Here is a 15579-nt window from a genome sequence, read left to right on the forward strand (position 1 = left end):
GCAGATCTCATACTCATCTTCAAAGGCTTTCAGCATGGTAAATTAATCAGACCTGGTACATTTATTATAATTCATAATGAATTATTATATCCTGTATGACTATATTTTACATATTATGCTTTAAAATATCAGCCATTTATTTGGATGACTTGTTTTGGCAAATTTGGCAAAATAATTTAAAATAAATAGATCCATTCGTGCCCATATTGTCAATTTATTAACACTTGTTCTGAATGGAATATTATCACTTGTGATTTGCTTAATGTTACCAGGTTGAATTGAGTCAAGAACAAAATGATAACTGGAAGACATCTCCTGTTATGGGTACATGGAGGAATCAGTGATAATCACATTCCTTACTCATAGATGCTACTGCCATTCAGAAGATTGTGGATACCTTAAACCTGTTCAGCTTTTAAATGGCTCATTTATTGCAACACAAGTATCTGCTTCTACTTATAAATTTCACTTATTTGTAAGTAGTAATGTTACTGGTTGTGTACCACTACCACATGCATTTTTGTTGGAAGAATTAATTTTACAACTGGAATTAATTTTTATTAATGTTAATTGTATTTATATATTAATTCTACTGTTAAGTTTAATCCTCATAATCAATCACTTATGATATTACAACAGCATACACATATTTGGCTGCCAGTAACTTGGGTCGTTCTTGGGCTCAAAATCCTCTAGATAATATTGTAGAATTCTTCAAAAAGATATTGAAAAGATAAAGCACATGTTCGGTATAATATGTAATTCTTAATCTTATTGCTGTTTTTGCTACTACTTCTGTGCCTGGTTTATAGTTTATAGAGAGAGAGAATTTTCACCAATATGAGTACTCCTGCCTCAGGTCATTTGTCTGTTCTCTCTTTTCAGTGACATCTGACTTCAGGGGAAATGTGTGTGTGTGTGTGTGTGTGTGTGTGTGTGTGTGTATTTTGGTATGGGCATTCTTCTAGTACATAGGCATCATTTCAAAGCTAGCATACCTGAGAAAATCTATCTTTCCCCTTTCATCATTTCTGTAAATAATATAAGACATTCTGATAATATTTTGAATTCATACTGTTCCTCATAATACAGTAGAACATTCACTGGTTTTTGTAATGAAACAATTACATTAGCAAATTTATATAGTTTAAATTCAATAATACAAGTGTACATATACATAAATACCAATAAATTACTATCTGCATGTGTTACTATAATAAGATGCCACAGACTTGAAATTTGCCACACGTGGTATGAAAACAGGCAAGTAAGTCTCAGATCTTTTGTATTCACTGCATATGCTTAATGTCCTGAGAAAAACAAGATAATGTTTGTATAACAGTTTTTTTCTCCTGTATGTATTAGAAATTGATCCAGTAGTTAATATTTCAAATTATATAAAGGACAGAGCATTTATGAGTCTGTGAATTTTTTGAACATAAAAGCAGAGAATAACGTGAGGGTTATTATTTAGAGTACACACTAATATTTTTATATGTAACTAACTACTCTAATACTTTCTTTATTCTGATTATATTATTGGCATTCTTACAAATTCAACAATTTTTGTCTGACTCCCAAACTAAAAACATAGAATGACTAAAGTATGTTTATGATTTTTATATAATCCACACATATATCAAAGAAGAACAACATTCAGGAGACTCCCATACAAATCTACAAAAAATTAATAAAATAAAGTTTTAGTCTTTATCTTAAAAATAAGTTATTTAATCAATATTTTTCACTGTTAGGATCTGATTGTCAGTCTCTTAAACCATTAATATAGCTATAATTTCTAATAATCTTCCTAATATGTTATGGTCAAACCCACAAATAACAGGACTACAAAATACCAAGGTAAAATGCATGATTTCTTCTGCTAATTCAAATGTCATTATTTGTCAAAATTTATCTTCAGAGGGTATTACTGGTTACATTTGCACAGACATGTCCAAATTTCTACTATTTGATATTTTAGAACTGTAGATATATAAATGAAAGAAAAAACAATTTGCCATTTGCAACAATTGAGCCTACTTTATATTGTAAGTGATAACACAATCACAAATTTCATATATGTATATTTTAAAGATGGCAGAAATATTATTACAGATTGAAATGGAGCCTCTTGATTCCAAAGTACCGATGTTTTCCAGTCTCAACATTACTAGCAGATATACACATTTAGAATCTGAGATGAACTGAGATGAACAAGATAAGTTCGGAAGTTTTAAAGCATATAAAACAAGACACACAATAACAAAGATATCTATTGTGTTAATGATTTTTAAGGGAAGTATGTAATACCTCGTTGCCATCACCAATAAACACTGGATTTCCAAAAAGCACATGCAGTCTGATTTCCTAATTGGGAATGGGCAAAAAGTGAGAAAATATCATGTACAAGAGTATTTATATGGAAATACACAAAGACTATGTCAATGAAAACAGCAAATTTGAGATTGTGAGAACCTTAAAAGAAAAAGGATGATAAGAAGTAGGTTTACTCTTATATACCATATTATAATTCAGAGGCTTTGGTGACAGGTAGGGTAGTACTTTCATATGTACTGCATAATATTATCCATGATTCTGTTTTCATGAGAAAAAAAACAGCAATGTCATACCAATTTTCAAAATGAAATTCAGAGAAAAGAGGAAAGGGCATGACTCCCGTTGACACTGTCATATACTAAAACATTAAGGGAATTATTTCTTTGCCGATGCTGCAGTGTTCAAGACAGAGATAATGGTGCCACAACTTTAAAGAGAAGGAGAGGTTTCAGAAGCAGGGATGGACATGATGCACAGATCATAACAGGTGACTCCAAACAGTAATACTGGAATATACCAGTACCTGACTGCTAATTACCCTGGGTTTTTTGTCATATAGGAGCAGTCTGCTGTGTCTGGGAAATGTACATTCGGATTTCAGATATAAATATTTGCAGCTGAGAGCTGGCAAATAGCCAGAGCCTGAATAGGAAGGATTCGCTATGCTGACAGTATTATTAGCTTTCCTTGCCTCGGATTCCTCTGAAGGAGTCTGTGCATTCAAATTTTCCCGGGAGCAGTGACGAGAATGATCTCAATTCCACCAATAGGAACAAAGCCTGTGGTAACCTTGGAGATCTGCATCAGAGCTGCTGACTCATTTCTCCTTCCCTTCTCTATGTTTGCTCCGGCAGAAAAATATAAAAATGAGAGTAGATGGCAGGAAATAATGTAGTTTACTTAGGACCAGAATCGCATTATCAAAAGGGAAATCATTATGAGGGAAGTAGGAGGTGATCACGTATCTGAATTCTTGGGTCTGTATCCTGCCTATCTACCTGAAATTTCTATTTCTCCCTGCTGCCGGCTGATTGTGATTCTGTGCTGCCGATTGCAGCTTACTGGTATCACATTCAGAAATGCCGTGTCAGAGTCACGAAACACTTATTGCGGAATCTTACACTTGAAATTTTTAGATTCCCAGGTGCCGGAGGCTATTTGCCAACATAGCTATTTTCTTACTGAGGTTACCAATGGCACATAAGATCAGTACATTTCATGATTGTCATGTATAGACTTTCTATGAAAATCATTATTTCAGAAAATAAATAATCAAAAGCTAACCTTGGAATCGCAGATTTTGCGGCTGAATCAGTGGCTTCAGACTCGAGCTCATTTCCTGCACTGCAAACAGAATCAGGTGACTCTCATAAATTCCCTGCTTTTCCTATGCTACTGTATACTGCAGGTGTCGGAGACACATTTTCTTCTCTGATGTTTTTTACAGTGAGGCTTTGACTAAAGTCCAGCTTTGAGCAGGACTTTAGTCAAAGCCCCACTGGCAAAATTCCTCAGTGCAGTCCGTTTTATGCCATGTAGGAACCAATAAGAAGAGAGATCTCATAACAAGGACCGGAAAGCACAGGACTGCATTCATCTTGATGATCTCATCCAGAGCTGATGAGTCATCTGTGTCTCTCTCCTTACCTTGTTCTGTGAAAAGAAGCAGAGCAATTGGGACGGGAACAGAGGATAAAATGTAATTTACCCTGCATTTTGCCTCCAATTAACAGCCAACTAAACTGGCAGAATGTAAAATTTTGAGTCAGCTGGCAGATGCTTTTCCCTTGAATCTACCTATATTCATGGGAGCCTTCCTTCCTCTCTGAGGATTTTTTGATTGTGAATCTGTGCTGCCAATGTATCTGGCTTCTCAATCTTTGTGATTTTGTTCTATGATTTTAGGTGTGGTTTTTATGCAGTCAAATTATAATAAAAATGTTACATATAATATGATATTATGAGTTATATACAAATAAAAATGAAATTATAATTTTTCATGTAGTTTAATTATAATACACAATATATTTAAGTTCATTAGAGGGCTATACGAGGAATTGGGGAGACTGTAGAAATAAATGTAGATTTTAAACCTTCTCTCATGTAGACCCAAGAGTAATATAGTAGCTCACAATGTCTTAGTGATAAAGAAATGAATTCAGTTTAATTGATTAAAAAAATAGATATATTTAAATTGTTAACATTTGTGTCTGTTTGTTTTAATGTTCATAGGTATTTGGACATATACATTTGCATGAAGCACCCTTCATATTTTTGTTCCTTGCATGCAAGCAATATACATAATTATCCTTTAAATAATAATTTATAATTATTTATTTTAAAAAACAACAGGATTCAAAATATTAGAAGTTTTCTCTAAATCCCATGAGCACCATTAAAACTGATATATATATTAAAAAGAGATTTTATTTAAGGACGTTGTATGTCCACCAGTTTCACGCCATCTATTGTTACATCTATTTCATGGCAAGCCACTCTGAAAATTTGTCCTGCCATTAGGCCTGCTAGGATTTTTGACACTGCATAAGCTACAAGCATAATGCATTTAGTTCCATTTTTTTGAAATTGCATTGGGGCAAATATTCTTTTATATTAAACAAATACTGGTTTCATGTAGATGTTTATTGGAACTAGAAGAAATGAGATTGGATTTCTCCTTTGACTGTAATGTGTTATTCTAGGCTAGCTGGCCATGAATACTCAGAGAACTTCCTCTTTCCACACTTCTCTAATATTCATGAATTGCATAATACCAGCATGCTTGCTTTAGAAAATGAGTATTGTGAAAATATCTTCTGGGTTTCTAAATTTCCAAATGAGCATGTTGTTGACTGTCTCAATTTACAATGTAAACATAAAAGCAAAAAAATAAGATAAAGACTATAACTCACAGATTACACTGTTTACTAGTCTAAAGAAAATGGTATTCAGCTTACTCACCAAGTTTGATATGGTTCTGTAACATCAATATTAAATTATCTTTTCTGAACTGTACATGATAATGTGAAAAAATGGGTAAATGTCTGGGTTCTTTGACTATCGTCCTTATGCATATAATATAATTAGAATAACATGGAGGTAATCTATGCCCATTGAATAAAATTGAATAAAAAATTGTGGGTATATTTAGCCAATGGAGTACTCCTCAGTGGGAAAAGATGATGACATCTTCAAATTTGCAGGCAATAGACTGAAACTAGAAATCTCCATCCTGAGTGAGTTAACACAGACCAGAATAATGAGGATTGTTTGTAGCCAATCATCGGTGAACACCAAATAAAGCAAATCTATAGCACCCAATGCCAGACAAGCTAAGTAACAAGGGGAAATAAGGGGAACAAACATTCATCCTTTGACAGCACCAGTGTATTCCCCAGAGCATGGGGGCACTGAAGATATCCACTAGGAGCTTGGAAAAACTGGCCTTTGTGCAAAAAACTCCCCATATCCTGACACTAGAAAAAAATGCATGATGTCTGAACTGGACAAGCATGATCAAAGAAAAAAGATTGCCAAACGTTGACAAGACTGGGTTAGATGAATGTAAAATTTTTGCTGCTTCTGAAGATGGTCTGTCAGTGACAATATGTCTAAGAAATGTTATTTGCTCCAATGTTGAAAATGAAACTTAGGGTGATAGCCTACATAGCTGGTTGTCTCTGTCATTTATTGCACATTTGTAAGTTGCTTCTTTGTACTTCATTTTTATGTAATATTATTTTTCTCTCAATTTTTCAATGGGTTTCGATACTATGTAGGCATAGTTACATTCCTCTCATGACTTGGCCAAGCCATTACTAAAATCAGACTAAGACTCCATAGGATAGAATTCATTGAAACATTTAGGATAAATTTCTATCTTGATATAGTTTATGATGTGTGTAACTCTACTTTTTGTTTTGTTTTTCAAGACAGGTTTTCTCTGGTAACTCTAATTTTGATACTTGATATCTGTTCTTATTTGTATGTAGTTTTACAATGGGTTTAAAACTCTCTTATTTCAACAAAAAGGAGAGGCGGTCTGGGAACTCCTTAAGACAATGGCTTTGGATGCTGGACAACATGGGCATGGTCTTGGCATACTATAACAACAGATCAAGAAACATGCCCTTGCTCATTCTTGTCAGTCTGATTCTGTTCCCTGTTCCCTGCTTGTGCAGAGGACTGTTGATCTGAGAGGCTACCCCCAAATAAAGAATCCTTTATTATAATCTATGCCAAAATGATGCGGTACTATTTTATCATGATGCTCTAAAAATAGAGTTTTTCCTCAACTGTAGTACACATTTAACTCAATAAGAACTTTGCTACTTTGCAGAACATAATTGTTATGAAACATGGAAGATCCACAAATATTGATTAAAAGATCCACAAATAATGATTATGACATAGTGTTAATCATGGTCACAAATCCATCATTAGTTTATATTGAACTGTAGGATCTAGCTCAAGGAGTAGAATATTTGAGGCAATTTCTAAAATTATTTTCTCAGTTATCAAATTATACCATGAAAATCAGTTTTTTATCTTAACAAATGTTCTTTTCATCTTCTAATGCAATGGTAAATATCAAAGCATTTTACACCAATATTACTCATGCACAGTTGTTCAAAGAGCTAAAAATTTGCAGTGTTTCTTCTAATTACACCTTATTAATACCTACTACTTACCATTATTCTTGGACTTAAAAATACTTCATGCCATGTGTATATCCAATTCATATCCCAAAGAAAAGGATCCCTTATTTGAAGACAGCATATCATAAGGAGTAGATCTGTCGGCAGATAATGATGGCTTGTATCCTAAAACCCTGACTTGAAATAACCAATCAGAAACTATATTATTTACAATAATGTCTGGCCAATAGCTTAAGAGTAATGCTAGCTTACTCCTATATCCTAAAATAGTGCACTTATCCTAAACTGTGGACCACCATGTGGTCATGGCTTACTGGCAAATTTCAGCAGATGCCAGGAAAGGTATCTGTTTCTGGCAGCAGTTTCATGACTTCTCAGTGACTCTTCCTAATTTTTCTATATTGCTCCTTCAGGCTATCTTTACTCTGCTAAGGCATTGGTTAATTCAGCTTACTTATTAACAAATGGCAATACAAGGTATTCACAGAATATATCACCTCCCACATCAGCTTCCATTTTCTTTCTAAATAAAAGAGAAAGATTTAATTTTAACATACTAATATTGCATATAAAACAGTTATCTAGCAATAATCACAGTTATGATATTCATATGTATCTTATATTTTATCATAACTAAGGAAAACTCTAAATATAACTATTTATTCTTTTTTATAATACATATTTTATTTCCTGTGTATCTCTTGTTATAATGAGGAAGAAAGACATCCTCTTTGGCTATCTGTGTGTTTGCAGGGATGCTCTTATACTCAAAAATGCAGATTTTATCCTTCCAGCAACTCAGCCTCCACAAGCTTGGTGATCCTATGTTGTATCATTGCAAAGAGGATTGATTACAAAAATAAGTCTTCATATCGATGGAAGAATGAATTGCCCCAATAAAAGGCAGGTCCCCAGGATTCACTGATTCTGCTCTACTGATGATAGAGCAAGGAACATCTAGGGCTTTTTTTGTATTGTATGACTAGGTCATTTTAGCAAACCTAGGCAGTGGTGATGAATAGCTGAAGATATTAAAGTAAGTTCAGCAAAAGGGGAAGTCGGGAACAGAGATTAAGTTTGTTGAAATAAAAATGAACCTCATTTGAGAAGGTCCAAGCGAGAAGTAATTCAACCTATTTCATTCTCTACGAAGTTAGCTGTGGCATTGTACTGAATCAGTAAATCATATTGAATCTACCTCTTTGGAAAATGTATGTGTTTAGTTTCCTGTTGCAGCTGAGACAAATCACCAAGCATTTTGCTGTTTTAAAGCAACACTAATGGATAATATTCCTAATTGTTATTGTACAAAATTGGTTTTTCTGATCTCAAAACAAAGTATTGTTCAGGCTGCTTTTCTTCTGCAACTTTTGTTCAGGAGTCCATACTGATGTCATACAAATAGACGGGTGACTTCCTGCCTTTTCAGTGAATGCTTGTGTTTCTTACATTATCTTTTATGTCCCTTATCATCTCAATAAAGACCTCTGTGGGGATACTGAGATAGCTAATCTAAATAGTACACAATCACTTGCACATCTCAAAATCATGAACTTAATTGTAGCTACAAAGTCTTGTTGGCCATACCAGGGAATGTTCACAGCCTCTGTTGATTAAGACAAAGGGATTTCTAGATTTATCACACGTGTCACAGAAGAGGAAAGAGTTCTTTGGATTCTAATTTGAATACATATGCTTCAACTAAGCAGAGGCATTAGGAAGTAAGCACTGCGAGACCTCGTAGGTGTGGTGATTATTTTAACATCTCTCTGTGCTCTTTCTGCTTTGTGTTGCATCAGCAGTAATAAAGGTGACCATCACCATTTCTGTGGTGATATTTTTATATCCTCAAAGGGCAGAAGAGAAGCCATTTCAGATTTTTATAGATCTTATGGCTAACGAAATGTTGGCAATATTAAGACCATATCATTTCCACAAGATATATTTCCTCATAAAGATGTACAAGAAGGTATGTCATGTAAAGAGTAATATTTTGTCTACTCTGGTTCTTTTTTTCTCTGACATCTATCTCTATGCAACAATAGAGGAGACAAGATAAAGATTTGCATTACTGAAAGGAGATATAAAATTTACTAATTCAATTGACACATTGTCAAAACAGAGAGCACATTTCTTCGCAGTAATTAGATTTGACAGGGGCATATTCTACAGAACATGTATCCAATTAGAAACAGAGTAAGTACACCAATGATAGAAAGAAGGTGGGCATGTGTGAACCATGAGAGGGAATGTGTGGACAGGTAGCCTATGTTATATAAAGTACAGAACTTGACCCTATTGTTAAATAGAAAGATGTCACACTCAATGATGACAAGCTTTGTGTCAATGCAAACATACAGGCTTTCGCTAGCATAGCATATACAGCAACAAACAGGTAAGAAACTTAAGATGTATTAAATGGAAAAAGAAGGGTACATAATGAAAAAAAAATAAGTAAAAGAGTGAAAAGGAACATAGCAAAACAAAGGCAACATCCATTTCGCTAATCTAGTACCTCCAAGAGCAGAAACAGCACAAAAGAAACACAATTACAACATGAAAAACTTGCAGTGGTTAACAATATTTTAAAAGAAGTCTAAAGCTGGGAAGTCAATGCTTCAAGGAAATACCTGATTCAGAGAGGCTCAGCTCTCATATGGAGGGTTCTGGTTTTGAAGTATGCTTAGTTAAAACACTCATTGTAGATTATTTGGAATCAGAATGTACTGGAAAAGAGAGAACAGAGGCAGAATAAAAAGTAAGATAATAGAAACATTACAGGACACAACAACAAAAATTATCTCATTAAAAAGCCTAGGATGAACAGGAGAATGTGAAATAATAGCAAAAAGACAGTGGTTTGTTCTCTACAACACTGAAAAGATTTCTACATCCTTTTTTTTCTGAAAATATACTTCAGCTTAATAACAAAAGTGTAATCACATTTTAACCCCTCAAAGTTAGGTGAGGGGATATGTATTTCTTCCTAATTAGAGTTCTTAAGTCTGAGAGAGTAAGAAAGTGCCAGAGTATGAAACCAGGGATTTCTGTTACAAACTTTACTGAACCCACCAATTTCTGTGTCTAGACTGCATCAAACATGAATTTATTGTTCCATTCTCTGTTCGTTTGTTTGTTTGCATTGCTTAATTTTAAGTCACAAATATATCACAATATATGCTTATTGAAACAAAAAAGTGTAATACAGAAGTTTATATACCATTGCATGTACTTCCATATCTTCCCACTCCACGTTTTCTCCAATGGGTTGACGATGGATTAGAGGGTTTGCATTCAGATAACATGCCTGACTATGAATATGATACTGATGTATTCATAATTAGAAGGATCTTCATAGACTTCAGCATGACCTTTGTAACGTTATTTGAAATAATACTAAATGTTTTTCTCTTTTTACCAAATTTTACCTATTTGCTAAAATTCTTGTATTAATTGTTCAGGTCTTTAAAAACATTTATCTTTATGTTTAGCATTCCTGATCATTCTTATTCTTTAAGTTAAAACTGTGGATTATTGCATGTTATGATAGGCTTACCCAATATCTCAAGAAATTAATCATGTGGAGTTTATTATTTAATCTATTACTCTTCAGTAAATATTGTTTTTTGGCTACAAATCTATTCCAACTGTTGTCAAATAATGAGAAAAAGGATTAACCATTTCATCCCTTATTTTTGGTGGTCATAATATCTAACAAAATATTTGGCTAGGTAGTATCATTGTTTCTTTTAGCCGCAAGTGATATCACTTTCTGGGTCTCAACTGGAAGATTGCCCCATCAAGAGCTCTTCAAAATGTTTGCATCCATTGGATATGAGGAACATATCAAATTGTTTTTTGGTGCCAGGTTTTACCATGGTGACTTATATAACTTCAAACAAGCTTCATCAAACTGCTGAAAATAAGAGAAAATGTGAAAGAAACAAAACAAAAAGTAACATTATGTGCAGAAAATAATGGTAAACAACTGTAAGTCCATCACAAGCAGGAGGTTAGACAGTGGAACACAATGCTGAAATGCTAAACAGCAAAACAAAACAGGCAAATGTGAGCAGTCAAATATAATAAGTGCAAAAATCTATCAATCCAAAATGCAGTCAGAGAAAATAACCTTCAAATACACAGGTCAAATAAATGATGTAAATAGCATAGAGAATTGTCAGCAATATTTTATACCAAAAAAGCTAAAGGTATTTTTCTGTTGCAAAGATAATACTCATTGAAATTAAGTGGTCTACAGGAGAGAAAAGTTAAAATATGTTACAAAGTTCCAATATTGTCAACTCACTAAAGGATAGTAGGACAATTGAACTATTAAGTCCAAAGGTGTGGTAATATTTTGCTTGTGTTCTAAAAAAGTAAAGCTTGCCTTAAGATCAGTGAGGCGAGCTAGCTACTAATTAACCATAGAAGTCTGGATGCCTGTAGAGACAGAAAGGATGGAGAGAGGAATATAAGATAGGAGGAGACAGGAGATCAGCCTATTTTTTTGCTGAGGTGTTAGCAACGTAAGAGTTAATTGTGACTTGCTGCTTTGTCTCTCTGATCTTTCAGCATTTACCCTATGTCTGGCTCCGAGTTTTTATTATTAATTCCAAATAGAACTCATGTAACACAAAGAAACAAGCTTGCAGAAAACTCCCTGTTTTTTTGGCTCTTAAAATTCTTTCCACCACTGCCAACAGACCTTCAAATTTTACCTGAGCTTTATCTCAGATAATATCTTGTAGATGTATTTATGGGGACTGAACTCCATAACTCTTTTTTTGTCTATTAATTAATTAATTTATTTATTTATAATTTCTATCTCATCCCATCCTCCCATTTCCCTCCAACTCCCCCTACTCACACTCCCCCTCCCTCTCCAGTCACAAGAGAAGTCAGGATGCCCATCCTTGTGGGAAGTCCAAGCCTCCCTCCAATCAGGTCTAGGAAGGTGTGCATCCAAACAGACAAGGCTCCCCAAAAGGCAGTACATGCAGTAGAATCAAAATCCAATGTTAATATCATTGGCTTATCAGTTAATCCTCATTGTCAGCCACATTAAAAGAATCCAGTTTGATCACATGCTTGTTCATACCCAGTCCAGCTGGTCTTGGTGAGCTCTCATTAGATTAGGCCCACTGTCTGCGTGGGTAGATGCACCCCTCACAGTCCTGACTTCCTTGCTCATGTTCTTCCTCTGATGGGGAGAGTCCTCTGTTTTGTATTAATTTCATTGATTAAAAAAAGAGACTGGCTTGGTCCTTTGATAGGACAGAAAATTAGGTATGCAGAGTAAACAGAACAGAATGCTGGGAGAAAGAAGCCAAGTAAAGCAGTCTCAGTGATTCTCCCACCAGACACAGATGCAGGTTAAGCTCTCCATGGTAAGCCACACCTCCTGGGGCTACACAAAATATCAGAAATATGTTGAGGGAGTGGTGGGGCAGCGTCACTTGCACCCAGCTGCCCGCATGGCATATGCCCCAAAATAATTACGCAGAAACTGTATTCTTTTAAACACTGCTTGGCCCATTAGTTCCAGCCTCTTATTGTCTAGCTCTTACATATTGATCTAACCCATTTCTTATAATCTGTATAGCCCACAGGATGGCTTACCAGGGAAGATCTTAACCTGCTACTGTGTTGGGTGGGAAAATCATGGCAACTGACTGATTCAGCTGCTTTTCCCAGCATTCTGTTCTGTTTACCCCGCCTACCCATTTTTTTTGTCCTATTAAAGGCCAAGCAGTTTTCTTTATTAATTAACCAATGAAACAACAGATAGAGAGATGACCCACCTCCATAAGAAATTGGTTAGATAAATATGTAAGAGTTAGCCAATAAGAGGCTAGATCTAATGGGCCAGGCAGTGTTTAAATGAATACAGTTTCCATGTAATTATTTTGGGGCATGAGCAATCCAGGCGTCTGGGAGCCGGATGGAACACAGCCTGCAGCTCATACAACATCCCTCCTTCCGCTCTTCATCTGGGCTTTGGGAGCTCAGTTCAGTGCCCCAATTTGGGTCTCAGTCTCTATCTCCATCCCTAGCCAGATGAAGGTTCTATGGTGATATGCAAGATATTCATCAGTGTTGCTATTGGAGAAGGCCAGTTCAGGTACCCTCTCCTCAGCTGCCCACAGACCTAGCTGGGGAAATCCTCTTGGACACCTGGGAACCCCTCTAGAGCCAAGACTCTTGCCAACCCTAAAATGGCTTGCTTAGTTAAGATATCTTCTTCACTGCTCCTGCAATAAAAAATATTCACAGATAACATAACCTTCCAAAACACCTTTGCTTTTTTTCTAAATAAAAGAGAAAGATTTAACTTTAACATAATGAAATCGCTTATGAAAACTGTGATCTAGCAAGAATCACAGTTATTATATTCATATGTATCTTATATTTTATCATAACTAGGGAAAACTATAATTAATTATAACTATTTATACCTCAACTCCATAAATGTCTCCAAAAGGAGATGATATTACCTAAGTTAACAGGAATTCCAATGTATGCAATTGCCAAAACTCTATAATTAAGAAAGTCATCTGACTGCCTAGACAGACATCCAAGGATATTCTGTAACTTTATAGGCACCTATATTCATCTTACTGGCCCATAGTTTCTGGCTGACTTTATCAAGAAATTTCAAAGACAGTTTCCCCCTATAATGGCCTTTTGTCAGTCACTTTCTTCCATGTCCTGCAGATTGTTCTACAGACCCTTTCATAAAGCAGGATCTGTTAAAGACTTCCCTCACCTTCTCTAGGCAACTTTAGCCGACATTTCTCTGTGGGTCCAGCATGTCTAGTTAATAAAATATATCATTAAGCAGTCCAGGCAAAAGCAGTTTCTTGTCCAAATGGCTAGCAAACTCCATAAGGATCCTGCTAGATGCCCATCTTCCTCTTGAAGTAATTGGTGCTACCAGGAACAGATGAGTATGAGTCTCAATGTCATGAAAAGTGCTAAGTTTTGATAACATTTTAAATATCATATTTTGTTAAACTTTGAGAAGCTTAAATAATAACTATCCATCTGAAATATATCTCTGTAACTCTAGAAAAGCTAAGTAACCTGGCAACAAACTTGACTCTTATAGATGACTCTATATTAACCTATGTTTCAAAATTATGCATTATGTTTTAAACTAGCTGCACAATACAATACCTTAATCAGGAACAGAGCAGAAACGTATATATATATATATATATATATATATATATATATATATATATATATATTAACAAATTTATTAAATTTATGTTAATAAACCAAAATCTTACCAATGCATATCTCTATTGTGTATCATGATTTAAATGTAACCAAATTTTATAAAAAAAAATTTTTGGTCATACCTGTTTGGTTTAGATTAGAACTACATATTATATAATGTCTTTGTGTACTTAACTAATTCACAGTCAAAAATAATAGACAATAATATACATAAGCCAGTCTCCCTGAGTATTTTTCATCTTTATAAGACTTATTTTTCTTTACTCATTTAATCTATGACTATCTATACTCTGTCTATTTAAATACTTTATTTGTTTTCAATGAGTTGTTCCTTTTTATAGCTATAACTGTTTTCTGACCAGAAGCATTTAAAATGCTATGCAGTCAAGGCTAGAATTAACTCTGCCATATTGCCTGTCAGTTCCATTCAATCAAACATGTTGAAGGCATGTTTACTGCCTTTGAGAGCCTTTCTCTCAGATCCAGATCCAGGCTGGTGTCTCATCAGATAAGTGTTGTCATTCAGTAAGTTGCATCACTCTGCTCACAAACTCCAGATAAATGCTCTGCAGCCAGACCACCAGAAAGAGTTATAGTTGATCCTGAAACGAACATGAACCAGCATGCTTTCTTAACAATTCTTGAAGATTTTATACTACCACTGAGTCAGCTTCAACAAAAAAGCGAAACAAAATTAATTAAAAATCCAAAATTGTGTAAGCACAGTGACATCAGAAAATTTAAGGCCCACATAGCTTCAAACACTCTCAAATTCCCACACATAGCAGGAAAGTCATGAAAAAAAAAATTCATGCGAAATCAGAAAAGATCAGCTTTTACTGTATAATAATATTGATAGTTTTAAATTTCAAAATGATAAGCTAAAATGGTTACATATAATCCCCACATTCCTTATACAATTTTTGATAATTGTGTATATATTTGTGTATGCACAAAATGTAAAATAACTTCACATAATTATTGTATTATTTGACATTTTCCAATGCACATATTTTAATGACAGTAGCAGGAAGAATTGTGAAGTAATATAAATACTGTACTTACACATGATATTCGAAACCACATAAAACAATTGTACCAATTAATAAATAAATTATATATATATATATATATGTATATATGAGGAACACATATAAATATATGTGATACATAAACTTACATAAATATTTGAAAGGAACTAAAAATGTCACTATACAGTTGGTGAGATATTTTGAAAAGTGTACCTCCTATAATATGAAAGAATAGGATATTTAAACACAGTTACCAATGTAAAACACCAATTCATATTAAGTAAAAATAAAATTTAAAAAAATAAAAA

At 34.3% G+C, this 15579-nt stretch overlaps 1 long non-coding RNA gene across 2 annotated transcripts in view; it reads right to left on the reverse strand.

Annotated features, from left to right (window-relative positions):
- The window catches only part of LOC142837382 (uncharacterized), a 42581-nt gene extending 32881 nt beyond the window's left edge, over positions 1-9700 (reverse strand). For both annotated transcript variants that reach the window (XR_012908264.1, XR_012908263.1), the window contains exon 1: positions 9626-9700. This is a non-coding gene — a long non-coding RNA (uncharacterized LOC142837382). The remainder of the gene's footprint in view (positions 1-9625) is intronic.
- Positions 9701-15579: the final 5879 nt, after the last annotated feature.

The sequence above is a fragment of the Microtus pennsylvanicus genome, chromosome 18, assembly GCF_037038515.1.
Source record: "Microtus pennsylvanicus isolate mMicPen1 chromosome 18, mMicPen1.hap1, whole genome shotgun sequence".
Classification (NCBI taxonomy): Eukaryota; Metazoa; Chordata; class Mammalia; order Rodentia; family Cricetidae; genus Microtus; species Microtus pennsylvanicus.